At 38.3% G+C, this 13684-nt stretch overlaps 1 protein-coding gene across 8 annotated transcripts in view; it reads right to left on the bottom strand.

Moving 5' to 3' along the window:
• The window catches only part of Csnk1g1 (casein kinase 1 gamma 1), a 131264-nt gene that overhangs the window by 112393 nt on the left and 5187 nt on the right, over positions 1-13684 (bottom strand). Inside the window, exon 2 of one of the 8 annotated variants that reach the window (XM_035443779.1) lies at positions 10259-10344. The exons of the other annotated variants lie outside the window; for them this stretch is intronic. The gene's annotated coding sequence lies outside the window, so the exon portion shown is untranslated. The remainder of the gene's footprint in view (positions 1-10258; positions 10345-13684) is intronic. 8 annotated transcript variants of the gene reach the window in all.

Here is a 13684-nt window from a genome sequence, read left to right as displayed (position 1 = left end):
CTAGTATAGAAGTTCTCAAACCATGGTCCCATGGAGAACAGCAGAAGCATCTTCTGATAATTTCTTTAAAACGAACGTTTTGAGATCCCATGCAAGAAGAATTCAATTGGAAAGTCTTTAACAAACTCTTCAAGGAATCACTGGGCTAGTCTCATCAGAGAACTAGAATTACATCTAATTAAAGGAAGTGGAAGCATGTGCTTTTAAGTGCATAGGGCCTTGTATGCTAATATTAAATTAGTAGCAAGAACAGAGAGAGTACTCAATTTCAGAGGCCCTGTTCCTCCAAATTACCACTACTCTCTGAAAAATAGCCTGTTAAGCTTTCCAAAAAGTACTGACAAAACATGACTATGTGCCATGCCCAGGAACCATTGACCTGTATCTACATTTTTTTTTGGTTTGCTTGCTTATTGGTTTTAGTGGTGGGTACAAAAGCCAGGGCCTTGCATATGCTAAGTATGTTCTTTACCACCACAAATTTTGATGTTACATTGTCATTATCATTCCTTCCATCATGTTTTCTACAGCCCTAACAGTTATTAAGTATTTTTAAAATTATAAACACAGTCTATCAAACAGAGAGCACAGGTTCTCTGAAATTTGGTAACTCTTTGAGACTTTCAGGGGAATAGTCCAGCAAAGAAAAACTGGGATTTACTTCTCTCTTTCCTAGAATCAATACCAATATTATTCACTTGAAATATTACCCACTTGAAACAACAGCAAATAGTGTCCTATATTTTTTTTGCTGTTGTTTTGTTTTTTGAGACAGAGTTTCTCTGTATAACAGCTCTAGTTGTCCCAGAACTCACTCTGCAGAACAGGCTGGTCTCATACTCACAGAGATCCATCTGATTCTGCCTACCAAGTGCTGGGATTAAAGGATTGAGTCACCACCTCCAGGCTAAATGTCCTAAATGGTAATCAGGGCTTTCCCAATTATAAATTCTGAGGGCAAACTTCCTCCTCCCTCTAGTCTAGTTAACTTCAAAGGGGAAAAGTTCTTTGAGCATTTCTCTTCACTAAGCTAATTTTTATGTGTGTGTGTATGGGGAGAGGGGGGTTGAGATAGGGTTTGTCTATGTAAGAGTATGATTGTCCTGAGACTCACTTTGTAGACCTTGCTGGCCTCAAATTTGACCTACCGCTGCCTCTTGAGTGCTGGGATTAAAGGTGTGGATTTTGTTCTGGTTTTTTGTTTGTGTGTTTGTTTGTTTGCTTGTTTGTTTTGCAGAGAGCATATAGACTTTGGGAGTGGTTTTAATTTTAGGCAGGTTGCTCTCTGGTCTTTCTCTCTGCATTATATATGGCTCCTTTTATTGACTTCTGAGTGCTATGAGTATCTCCCTCCAGACAGTGTAGCTAGACTTCAAACTCACTGAGTAGCCCAGGCTGTCTGTAGGAGGTTCAGCCTCTCTACTGCTTGGCATTTACCTCCACACTTGTCCCCCACTCACATCTCTTAAAAACTTAACAGTTTTTAAGTGTGGATGTGAACCATAAGTATTCCTGGTGCCTACAGAGGTCAGAAGAGGCTGTAAGACTGAGTCACTATGTGGTACGGATTTAACTGAACCTTCAAAATCAGAAAGTGCCCTTAACCACTGAACCATTACTCCAGCACCTTTATCAAAAAAAAAAAAAAAAAAGAAAGAAATTAAGAAAGAAAGAAAGAAAGAAAGAAAGAAAGAAACCTGATGGTGGTAGCACACTCCTTTAGCTCCACCTCTCAGGAAGCAGAGGCAGGAGGATCTCTGAGAGTTTCAGGCCAACCAGGTCTACAAAGTGAGTTCCAGGACTGCCAGGGTTGTTACACAGAGAAACTGTCTTGGAAAACAAAAAAAGTCTGGCCTCAAACTCAATCATCTTGCCTTGATCTCCCAGATGCTCAGATTACAGAAGGCTATCATTGTAAGAGGATTCCCAGATTACTGGAAATAAATTGTATCCATTCTTTTTTTTTTTTTTTCCCTTTGGTTTTTCAAGACAGGGTTTCTCTGTGTAGCTTTGGAGCCTATCCTGGCACTCACTCTGGAGACCAGGCTGGCCTCAAACTCACTTAGATCCACCTGCCTCTGCCTCCCGAGAGCTGGGATTAAAGGCGTGCGCAACCAACGCCCGGCTGGTGTCCATTCTTAAAACAATAATGTTTTACAGCAGACGTTTGAAAATTATTATGTCTTATCTACTCCCATTTTCTCATTTTTCTTTTTTTACTTTCAAAGTTCCTTTTCAAGATGTTTCCTAATTTACCAAAAACTATGAAGTGTTACTTTCCTCTTGTAAAATTCCTCAACTTTCTCAACATGCTATCTTTGAAAATCTGTTGATATAATATTATGAAATATTAAAACTGGTATAATTATAGACAAATAAAACTAAAGAACAGAAAAAACAATTTATATTAGTGAAATTCTCATTTTCTTTATTTTTATTATTTTATTTATGCAACAAAATGAGTAGTAGTACAATTATAAACTGGCTTGCTTCTTTTTCTACTCTTGGTTAAAAATTTTTCATACAAACATGCAATTTAACTCCATCCTTAATAGAGTCCCTCTTGTCACTGTTTCAGGATATGGGTAAATTTCTACTGGTATAAAAAAACATAAGAAACAAACATTGTAAAGTGTATCATATGACAGTTTTTGTTTTAAAACTACATAAATCTCACTCTTCATTGCCTATCAAAAATCACTCAGAAATATATTTTATGGCCCAAAGCAACGCAATCCTAATATTGCATTGTGCTAATGAAAGGAAATGTTCTGAAGTTACTAACAAGTAAATGACTATTATTTCAACATATCTCCACTATAGAGAAGTAAGAATGGTTTCACAAGACCAAGGGTAGGGGAAAAATACTGACTCACAGAAGGGTCAAAATAGTAAAGCAATGGGCAACAAATCTAGAGAAACAGGAATAACAGAACATATATGCCTCAATTTCTTTATTGATAAGACAGAAATGACCACTACAGAACAAAAACAAATCTAATCAGAAATGCAGGATTACCCTGCAACAATTCTTTACCCTTATCCCAGTTCCTTCTGTAAACAGCTTCAAGGAAGTATATGAAAAGACAGAGCTTATTAAATAAAACTAGTTAGACACAAAATACTCATAATTTAATAAGAGACCTCGTCTCAGATCCACACACAGGGCTGAAGAAGTTGGCCCTTGCACACTCACAACATTAAATAACCATGAAAAAAGTTTCAATTTGTTTTACTCTGACTTAGATGGTAGCTTACATTTATTCAGTAAACTGTGAATAGGACCAGAAACTTTTCCTTTCTTTTCTGTGACAAAGACATATATCACCACTGACCAGCTTACACTGAATTTTTAAGAGCCTCAACATGACTTTTAAGTCTATGTACAATACTAATGATAGTCATAGCCATATGGGGGCTAGGGCTCTAGCTCTATTAGTAGAGTGCTTACGTAGCATGCATAAAGCCCTGGGTTCAATTCCCAGCAGAGGAGTGAGATCTAGGCCAGGCAGGAATATAGGAAACCATCCAAAAATACAAAAAGCAATATGATAAGCAATGCAATTGAGTAAAAATAAAGGGCTTATCTTTAGTTGTCAATCCAGATCACCAGAATCATTAGATGAAAAGTGCATGACTAGAAAATGGCCCCTGAACTAAAATAGTCTGAGAGAAGCAAAGGAAAAAATTGCCAGTGACCTGAAACACTATTACATGAAAATAAGAACAGGTGGGAACAGCAGTAGAGCACACATTCACCAGCCTTGAGTTCAGTCCCCAGCATCAAAGGGATAAATAAGTCAGCTATATTTCAAAATTTTAAAAGCACTGAGCAAATAAACAAAATGAGTAAGAGCTGGCAAGATGGCTCAGCAGATAAAGGTGCATGCCACACAAACCTATCAGAGTTCAATCACTGAAACCCACAAACAGATGGAAATAAAAGAAATGACTTCCAAAAGTTGTCTTCTGACCTACATATGCACACTGTAGTATACATGTGCCAGTCTCTCTCTCTCTCTCTCTCTCTCTCTCTCTCTCTCTCTCTTCTCTCCTATCTCTCAGGCAGGCATCCACACACATATATACATATGAAGTACTGCTTTTACATACACAAGTAAAGTATGAAGAAAATACTCATTATGTCAAAAATAATACTACTGAATTTTTTATATCTCCTGACATTACAGTTAAGTTACAATTTAGAATGTTATAAAAAAAACATGTGTGTTGTATATATTATAGCTTTGTAAAAATTAAGTTCCATGTGGTACCATTTCTAGGACTAGCACTTTACTATTACATGACTAAATTACTGATGTGTAACATGTCGCTTTTTATTGAGCACACCAAGAATTACCTCAACTAGAGGTGTGAACTCTCTTTTGGTCACTCCAGTTAAAATACAATGAAAATATTCCATTTCTGTGACTGTTAACCCTAGAAGTGAGATGTTCTAATAATGTAAGGAATATACTTTGAGTACTAAGGACTAAGTAGAGTTCATGTTTGGCTCTCCCCAAATAAAAACATGGTTCATGAATCTGAATAATCCAGTATATCCTAATGTACTTCAGTATGAAAAGAAAAATATCCAAGAAATCCAAAGTTGAATAGAAAAGAATGTTCCATGAAGAGAAATGGAATGTTGAACTAAGGGACTAAAAATTCCAAATTCTAAACACAGATTAGCCCCAGACCCAAGTCAACATTTCTCAATCATAAGTTGGTGTGACTATTCAAATGTAAGGTATAACATGCTTGAAAAACATTTTTTAAAAAGTTTTTGTTTTAAACTAAAGAGAAAAAAATTTACTGCCCTAACCTTCTCCACACATAGACAAACAGCAATGGTTCTGATGTGGTAAGTGTGGCAACTGAGGTTGAAAGTATGCTCAGTAACTACAAGGCAGTATTTCAAAGATTAAGCTCTGTTTAATCATAGCTGAGTGCATAAGGACATTTATGCTGTCTGTGCTGTCCTAACAAGAAGCTAAATTTCAAGGTATAGCACAGCCCTGCCTGTGAGAAGGCTAACATTTCAAGACAAAAAAAAACAAAAACAAAACAAAAAACTATGCAAAATACAGTAAAAAAAAAAAAAACTACATTCTGTATTAAGTGCTAGTTATATTTAATGAATCTCACATTTCTAGAGTAGACAAGGCTAAGCAGAGCTGTTAATGGCCATGCTAAGAACTATGGGAATGTCCTAACACAAAAACAGCCAAACCTAGATGATGCGAAATCCTAATTAGCTGAAAGATAAGAGAAGTAAAAGTCCAGCCACAGTCACCTCTTAACCTCCCTAACTCCGCAGACTGTGCTTTGTCAAAACACAAACAAAATGTCAACACCTAGCACAGTTTCTCTGTGTCTGTCTCTGTTTCTCTCTTCTGTTGTGGAATATTATTTTAACTAGGTAAAAATGTGTTAAATTTTTTATGCTGCCTTTGTTAATGACGTAAAGATGCATTAATTTGTTTATGTTGCATTTAATTATGTAAAGATAGGTTTCATTTGTTTCACCTTGCCTGCACTTGAATGGGCTAATAAAAAGTTGAATGGGAGGCCAATAGCTAGGCAGGAGAGGAACAGGTGGAACTGGTGAGCAGAGAGAATACATAAGAGGAGAAATTTAGGCTCAAGAGAAGAAGGTGAGTGAGGGAGAAAGGGGGATACACCTGGAGCCAGAAGCCAGAAGCCAGGCAGTCACCAGTCAGCCATGGAGACAGCAGGAAAGTAAGATAGGAAGGAAAGAAGGAAGCAAGGAAGGAAGGAAGAAAGGAAGGTCCTGAAGCAAAATTTAGATAAAAAGAAACATTAAAACAAGAGCTAAGATAAGGTCAAGCATTCATAACTAATAACAAGTATACATGTCATGATTTGGGAGCTGATTGGTGGCTCAAAAGAAAAAGCTGGAGCCAGGCAGTGGTGGCACATGCCTTTAATCCCAGCACTTGGGAAGCAGAGGCAGGCAGATCTCTGTAAATTCGAGGCCAACCTGGTTTACAGAGCAAGTGCCAGAACAGGCTCCAAAGCTACAAAGAGGAAAAAAAAGAAAAAGTCTGGTACACTTACACTCTTTTCTCTCTCCTCTCTCTCTCTTGTGATTTTTCCATTTTTTCTTTTCTATAGAGTTAAGGAAAAAAAAAAATCAAAATACCAACCATTTACTAAGCTAATGGATAGACTTCAAAAGTCACATACAATAAATTATTTAAAAATATACTTTGGAAGCACATTCCACAAACAACTATAATAACTATTAGGGAGAAGGGAGTGTCCAGAAGAGAAATGAGTAGAAATATAACTGCAGGAAAAAAGAAAAAAAAAATTGCAAAACGAGATGGAAACAAACTAAAAGCTAAACAGCAAAAGTCCTTCTTCACAAAACAGTTTTGTAAAATTGAACTTGGTTGTGTGTATGCATGTGGGTGCACACGTCACAGCACACATGCCAAAGCACACATGTGGAGGTCAGAAGACAACTTGTAAGAATCAGTTCTCTCGCCAGGCGTTGGTGGCACACACCTTTAATCCCAGCACTCAGGAGGCAGAGGCAGGAGGATCTCTGAGTTCAAGGCCATCCTGGTCTCCAGATCCAGTGCCAGGATAGGCTCCAAAGCTACACAAAGAAACCCTGTCTCAAACAAACAAAAACAAACAAACAACAACAACAACAACAAAAAGAATCAGTTATCTCTTTCCATCATGTGGATCACAGAGATTGAATTCAGGCTGCTAGGCTTGGGCCAAGTACCTTTTACCTCCTAAGCTCTCTCACTAGCCCGCAATTACAATGAGATGAAATCAGACAATTAGCAAACAAAAAAAGAAGGCAAATACATAAAAGCCTCTAACTCGAGGAAGAAAAATTACATGGCAACTGGCACCACTTAAAGAAACAAAAACAAAAACCCAGACCCTAACCAGACTGTGATGACACACACCTTTATTCCCATCATTCGGGAGGGAGGGCCAGGTAGATCTCTGAGTTTGAGGCCAGCCTAGTCTACAGAGTTCCAGGATAGCCAGGGCTACAAAGAGAGATCCCCATCTCCCCCATCTTGAACCCATCCCCACTACTACCACCACACAAAAACAAAAAACAACAACAAAAACAAACCCAGACCCTATTCTGCCACCCTACATTTACTTCTCCTTATGTTATGAATAGTTTTGTTTTTTTTTGTTGTTGGTTCTCACCGAAGTATCTTGGGATGTGCCCTATTAACCTTTTCCTTAGTTACTCTAATCCATTTTCTTACTAAATCAAATCACTGTCATCCTCTAAGCCTATGGTTCTCAATACTGCCTGCCCACTACAAACACCTGAGAAGCCTTAGTTTTTAAATACTTGTTTACTGGTGTGTGTGTGTGTGTGTGTGTGTGTGTGTGTGTGTGTGTGTGTGTGTGTGTGTGTCTCTGTCTGTCTGTCTCTCTCCTCTCTCTCTCTCTCTCTCTCTCTCTCTCTCTCTCTCTCTCTCTCTCTGTCTGTGTGATAAGTGCGTGTGTAAGTACACAGGCCTCAGAGCACATGTGGAAGTCAGAGGACAACTCTGTGGAGTTGGGTATCTCCTTCCATCTTTATACAGGGTTGTGGCTAGATAGAAATCAGCAAGCACTTTTACCCTCAAAGCCATTTTACCAGATGATCCTGGATAGGCTTTTAACATCTGTAGATAAAGTCCAGCCCAGTGGTGCACACCTGTAATTCCCACACTCAGAAGACAGGAGCAGAAAAAATTGAGTTTGAGGTCAACATGAGCCACACGGAAGCATGAAGAAATACAAAATTCTGTCTCCAAAATGAATGAATGAATCTATTTTCCCCCTAGATGAATTAGCTTCCCTGGGTGAATTTAATGAACAACCATGGTTGAAGTTTTTCTTGCTTGACTCTCATTCCCATCAGAATTATTTCTCCTTCATATACCTGCAGTACTCAGATTATATCAAGTATGCACTTCTTACTCTACTTTTAAAGTCTTGTTTCTCCAACTTGATCAATGAAAGTACACACCATATCTTCATTTTTGTATCACTATAGTACAAGGATATTGATGTATATATGATAGTAACTCGAATATGAATTCTTCATTGAGAACTGACTCAATTTAGAATTCAGACCCTAAAAATATTTGTAGTATATTCAATTTGGGAAACTACATTTTCTCCTTTTTAAATGTAGTTATGCAACAAACTCATTTTGAGTCGGTTAACTACTTCCTTCCCTAATAGATAAACCGGAGAGAAAAATGTTAATATATCAAAATGATATGAATAATAAAATAAGTAATAGTTTCCAAATGGATTCATAAGTTGCTTCCTTAGAGCAAATGGCTTTTCTAAATCCATTAAAGAATGTTTCAAAACAAATTAAAGAATCAAAGTACACACATTTAAAGACGCTAAAGCTTTAAATAGTTATATGATTTGTTTTCTCAACAGATGTGCATCTTCCAAGCCCTGAATTCACCAGATGCATATTAGTCTGTACTTTTAGTTTTTTTTAAGATTTTATTTATTATGTATACAACATTCTGCTTCCATGTATATCTGCACACCAGAAAAGGGCACCAGATCTCATAACAGATGGTTGTAAGCCACTATGTGGTTGCTGGGAATTGAACTCAGGACCTCTGGAAGAGCAGTCAGTGCTCTTAACCTCTAAGCCATCTCTCCAGCCCCTTAGGTTTTACTTAACACCCCATTCTAGCTTTATATATACACTAGCACATGAAAGCAAAATCCAGATGTTGCTTTATGGCATTAAATATTAACAGGGTATTCCTACTATACCAAAAAATGCATTAATATTCATTTTAATACAGCCAAATGTTTGCTAACTAAGTACAAGTTATAATAACTTCACCATTATTTTTGCACTTACTGATTTCTATCTAGAATATAAAACATAATTTGCTAGAGGCAGGTGTATCTTTGTGAGTTCAAGGCCAGCCTGGCCTACATAATGAGACCCTGTCTCATAAAAGGAAAGGGAAGAAAAAAGAGAAAGAAAGGAAGAAAAAAAAGAAAGATACTACAAATGTTTAGCATATTTTTTAAATATATGTGTGAGTGTGTGAATCATGTACAATCCTAGTGCCCTCAGAGATCAGAAGATGGTGTTAGATCTCTTCTAACTATAGTTACAGAAGGTTATGAGCTGTCATATGGTTATAGAAGAACTGAACCTGGGTCCTCTACAACAAGACTCAGGTGTGGTCTGAATGGATGAACAATTTCTCTCGGTCCAACAATAGTTTCAAATGGCCTACTTAAATTTCATAGGAAATGTACATCTTATAAAAAAAATTCTATCTTTGCTGGGCAGTGGTGTCAAATGCTTTTAATCCCAGCACTCAGGAGGCAGAGGCAGGTGGATCTCTATGAGTTCCAGGACAGCATGGTCTACAGCGTGAGTTCCAGGACAGCTAGGACTGTTTCACAGAGAAGCCCTATCTCAAGAAACAATAAAATTATATCTTCACTAATTTTTTTTCAAAATTTAGTTATATCAGAAGAAGTAGCACTACAGTAGAAGTCAGGAGGCCTACAAAATTCTAAGCAAATCACTTAGCTTTCCTGCAGTTAAGTGTCACAGATGGAAAATGAATGTGTCTAACTTGACCTTCACGATGCTTCCTTTCAGAATTATAATTTGAAATTTTATTTTGTTTTTAAATTTTATTTATTATGTGTGTGTATGGTAAGTATGGTAAGTATGTTTCATGGCATGGGTGTAGAAGAGGACACTTCATAGAGTTCTCTCCTTCAACCTTTACATGGATCACAGAATCAAACTCAGGTCACCAAGCTTGGGTTCTTGTTTGTTTTGATTTTGTTTTTCAAGGCACAGTGAAACAGTCCTGGCTGTCCTGGAACTCACTCTGTAAATCAGGGTGGCCTGAAACTCCATCTGTCTCTGCCTCCCAAGTGCTGGGAACTAAAGGCGTGTGCCACCACTGCCCAGCTCAAACTTGGGTTCTAAAAGACCTGTGTAGCAACACCTCTCTGGCCCAATTTCATGTTTGAAACTTAAGAAACAGAAGCATTAACCAGATGGATTCAATTAAACACAGAGTGAGTTTATATGTTGATTGATTTGGAGAGCTTCTATCTGTGGAGAACCTGGGGGCTTTCACACAGATAGTTTCTTTAGTCTGATATTGGCTAAATAAAAACAAAGAGATGGGGACATAGCTGAGGTGATAGAGTGTGCCTAGAAACACAAAGCCCCGGTGGAAAATACCTGTAGGCCCAGCACTTGGGAGGTATAGGCAGGATCATAAGTTCAAGGTCTTCCTCCTCTATCAAGTTAGAGGCCAGCATAAAACCCTGTATCAAAAAGGGAGTAGGGAGTCAGATGGTGGTGGTGCACAACTTTAGTTCCCAGCACTTGGGAGGCAGAAGCAGGTGGCTCTTAGTGAGTTCGAGGTCAGCCTGGTCTACAAAGTGAGTTCCAAGACAACCAGGACTGTTACACAAAAGCCATTACAGTGCTAGTAAACTACTCTTGCATTGTATCCTAAATGACCAAAATATTTAGATATTATGATCCAACTAAGGCTAAGATGCTTTGGAAAACAAGGTGTAGGAGGACAGGACAGTTATAAAGTGATCTGGATGACAATTAACATTTAGGCATGTGAGAACTGTCTTAGAAATTCATTCTATTGCTTTTAGAGTCAAGATTTCCAACCTTAGGGATTTGGCTCAGGGCAAAAATATGTATAATCTATCAGACCCAAGGCCCAGGGTTCAATACCCAACACTAATGACAAAGACCAGAAGAAAAGATTAAGTATCCATAGGCCAAAATAAGAATAAAGCATAGCCTTTCACAAAAATTAACTCAAAATTGATCACAGACCTAAATATGAAAAGCAAAATGTTAATATGTAAAGACAGTACAAGAGAAAATCTTGTGCTCAGCAATAACTTTATAGTCTCAACACCAACAGTACTATCCACTGAGGGGAAATTACTAATTAGACTTCATAAACATGAAAAACTGGGGGAGGATGAAGAAAGGGCCCCGGATTATGAGCACTGGCTGCTCTTCCAAAAGGAACTGGGTTCTGGCTCCAGCACCACATTAACAGATCACAATCATCTAAAACTCCAGTTCCAGGAGATATTCTAGACTCAACAGGCACTGCAGGAAGGAACATAGTGCACATATAATACATTCAGGCAAAACTCACACAAAAATAAATAGGATCTTTTTTAAATTTAAAAATAAGCCAGAAGATGGCTCAGTGGGTAAAGGCACTTACCACTCAAGTTGGATAACATGAGTTCTATTTGGCAGACACATGCAGAGAGGTTATAGCTATTCACAGGTGTCATCTCACATGTACGTACGTACGTACGTATACACACACACACACACACACACAGTTTTCTTTTGGGTGTATGTGTCTGTTTGTCTGTGTGTGCACTGTGTGCAGTGTCCCCAGAGGTCAGAAGAGAGCATTAGATTCTTTGGAACTGGAGTTATAGGTAATAGTGGTCTCCATATGTACATGCATATGTGAGCACACATTTATATCCCAGCACTTGAGAAATGGAGGCAGGAAGATCAGGAGTTCAAGGCAAGCCTATACTACGTAAGAGTCCGTCTCAAAGTAAAACAAACAAACAAAAAATAGTATGGTGTTGCTTATCAGTCCCAGCACTCAGGAGGCAGAAGCAGGCAAATCTGTGAGTTCAAGGCTGGTCTATATAGTGAATTCCAGGTCAGCCAGGGCTACAGAATGAGACCTTGTCTTACAAGGGGGGATGGGGGGAAAGAAACTGCAGTGGTAGGTATTTCTACAAGCCTTCAAAACCAAACAAAGCAAAAACATATCCTAAAGGAAATTATGGACTGTAGTTAACAATGTACCCACACACTGATTGCTATAACAAGTGCACAGTATTAATGTGCACTAATGTAAAACATGAGGTGAAATAATAGGCTATTAAAAAAGAGGATATGTACTGGTCTCCAGAGCGACTGCCAGGATAGGCTCCAAAGCAACACAGAGAAACCCTGTCTGGAAAAACAAAAAAAAATGTTCTCTGCTTCCTCTCTATTCTCTCTCTCACCTATGCGCTCTCTCTGCCTCTCTATGGCGACCGGCCATGGCGGTCAGCCATTTACCCCGTTCCTCTTAGTCTCCCTACTCTGCCGGGCCTTATAATAAACTTATAGTCAACATGAAAAAAAAAGAAAAAAGAAAAAGAAAAACAGAAAAAAAAAAGGATATGTATAGAACTCTATTATCCGTTCATTATTCTGTAAGTCTAAACTAGTAAATATTAAAAAGGAACTAGGAACACACATACAAGAAAAACACAGTAAGGCATACACAGCCATACAGGGCAGATGGTACCACTGCAAACTACAGCAATTATAGAAGAGTAAAAAAAAAAAAAACAAGTCAATACTCCTCCATTTCTTTGATACTGATCACACCTCTGTTCACTGGCATCTAAATCAGAATGACCACTGGGAAATGGACACAAAATTCAACTGGGAAGCTAGAAAAGACTGTAGTGGTTAGTGATTTAGGAATCTGAAACAAAATCTGATTAACACAGACTTTCAAGTATACATTGGGTGTATGCATCCATCCCTTTCCTCATTAAGAATCAGAAGTATTTCATAATTTATTAAGAGTATGTAAATCAACTGGGTGGTGGTGGCACACGCCTTTAATCCCAGCACTCTGGAGGCAGAGGCAGGCTGACCTCGGTGAGTTTGAGGTCGGCCTAGTCTACAAAGTGAGATCCAGGACAGCCAAAGAGGACGTAATCTAGGATACTTTATTGAGAGGCTCAAAAGTCTTTTTACTGAATAAGGAGTTAGTTTGTGTGGCAGAAATGAATGTAGATTCAATACTATATCTCCTAGAAAATTTATGCAGCATTTTGATGGAGGCATTAAACTGTAGCACTCTGACTTGCCTAAACACTAAGAGAGGGGCTGTAACCAAATCCTCTTTGGTGAAAAAGGCGACAGCTATTTTGTCTACCCACCTTCTCTGGCCATGCTGTAAAAGCCAAGAGAAAATCCTTTCCAAGAATGTCCACACCTCCATTGTGACAGGCAAATAAAAGAACAATTCCTATCTCTGGCATCCCAGCCCCCACATAACTACACTGCCCAAAGAAGCTTCTGAGTGAGGGACAGACTACAGTGGTGTAAGGATAGGCCATCTGTCTTCCTACCTCACTAGAACATTCCTGCTGGAGACAAAGCATGACTTTCTTCTGTCCAGATGGCTCTCTCTTCAGGCCATTTCTGGGATTCCACATTAGTTCTCCTTTGTAGCCTATCCAAGATGCCTGGATCTCTCAGGCCATGCTAAGTATCAAGTACTATAACCTCAGCAAGGTATGCTTTTTCTCAGTTCTGGAAATCCAATAGCCCCTCCCTGGGACTTATTTAGATTGAAACGTGCCTAGCTCCTGCATGCCAAAATAATCCAAATTGAATTGGGTACACATTTTGGAAGGAAACTAAGCCAAAGCATATAGGTAAGAAAAAACTTAATAGCTAGCTATTAAGAGAACTATCATTTTACAAATTCAAAGTTCTTCCAGGAAATTCTAATGGATAAATTAAAGTGGGTTTGTCAATAAATAAAAATTCTCAGCAAATCTTTTTTTCCTGTTGTGAACTATCAAG

This window comes from Cricetulus griseus, chromosome 4 (assembly GCF_003668045.3).
Source record: "Cricetulus griseus strain 17A/GY chromosome 4, alternate assembly CriGri-PICRH-1.0, whole genome shotgun sequence".
NCBI lineage: Eukaryota > Metazoa > Chordata > Mammalia > Rodentia > Cricetidae > Cricetulus > Cricetulus griseus.
This window is presented reverse-complemented; position numbering and strand designations above follow the sequence as displayed.